This window comes from Arachis ipaensis, chromosome B08, assembly GCF_000816755.2.
Source record: "Arachis ipaensis cultivar K30076 chromosome B08, Araip1.1, whole genome shotgun sequence".
NCBI lineage: Eukaryota > Viridiplantae > Streptophyta > Magnoliopsida > Fabales > Fabaceae > Arachis > Arachis ipaensis.
The window spans coordinates 16620553-16621518 of record NC_029792.2 but is presented as its reverse complement, the minus strand read 5'-3'; the positions used below and the strand labels follow the sequence as shown (position 1 = coordinate 16621518).

Genomic DNA, 966 nt, shown 5'->3' with positions numbered 1-966 from the left:
AATGAAGTACATGCTGAAACATGTTCGGTACTCTCTGTGAGTGTGTCACATTGATTGAGATTGGAGATAGAGAATAAGATTAAGCCATCAAAGCTCCTTTAATTGGTTGAAGTCCAATTGTTCCATGTGTTTTTGTTACTCCGGCAACGTGTTTGACTTGTTTTTTCAACTCCAATATTTTATTTTATTTTTTATTATTTTAATTTTAACAAGTCAATCACAAAGTTTCAATTGGGATGTTTGGGGATAGTGTAATATTTGAAACACGCTTTGCTTTACACGCCAAAAGACTCGTAATAATTATTACTTGGTTTACTTCTCAAACATCATCACCAATAATGTTTGTCTAACTATGTCTTTGTTAATTAACATCAATGAGATAATATCACATACTTAATTAACCGATGTGGAGTAATTTGAAAGTGATGGATTTGATTAATTAAGTTATTAATCCTAGGTACGTTAGTTAGTTGATTAAATGGGGTTTAATCATCCATGTTGTGGAAGATATTTTTCACATATAGATAACTATGTGCAATTGAATAGTTTTGATGTGATAGATTCTTGTTAAATTAGTGATGATCCAATAGATGATCTCAAAGTTTGGTAGTACTAATTGCTTCGTTACAAGTCAACGGTGTATAACCCTAGAACAGAAGTCAACTGATATAATTTTGGAGTTTGACTAACTTAGCGGTGAACATTTGGGGTTGCATATTGAATGGCTTATAATCAAAGCCTTTGACTTAAAACACCCAATAAGGATTTTGCATAGAAGAGTGTTAGGAGGTCAGCACTTTTGTTAAATTCTGGCCAGCACTTAATTATTAAAAGGAAATTAAATAATTTTACACTATTAAATGTAATTTCACACCATTAAAAATATCATTGATGGCTAATTGATAGCTAAAAACTACAAAATCTGTTGGTCTCCTAGACTTTCTCTTTTGGAAATATAGAAATTTG

The 966-nt window shown here is 31.1% G+C and overlaps 1 long non-coding RNA gene across 1 annotated transcript in view; it reads right to left on the bottom strand.

Annotated features, from left to right (window-relative positions):
* Nucleotides 1-966, bottom strand: part of LOC110265767 — a 19964-nt gene that overhangs the window by 18583 nt on the left and 415 nt on the right. Inside the window, exon 2 of the long non-coding RNA XR_002352090.1 lies at nucleotides 308-315. This is a non-coding gene — a long non-coding RNA (uncharacterized LOC110265767). The remainder of the gene's footprint in view (nucleotides 1-307; nucleotides 316-966) is intronic.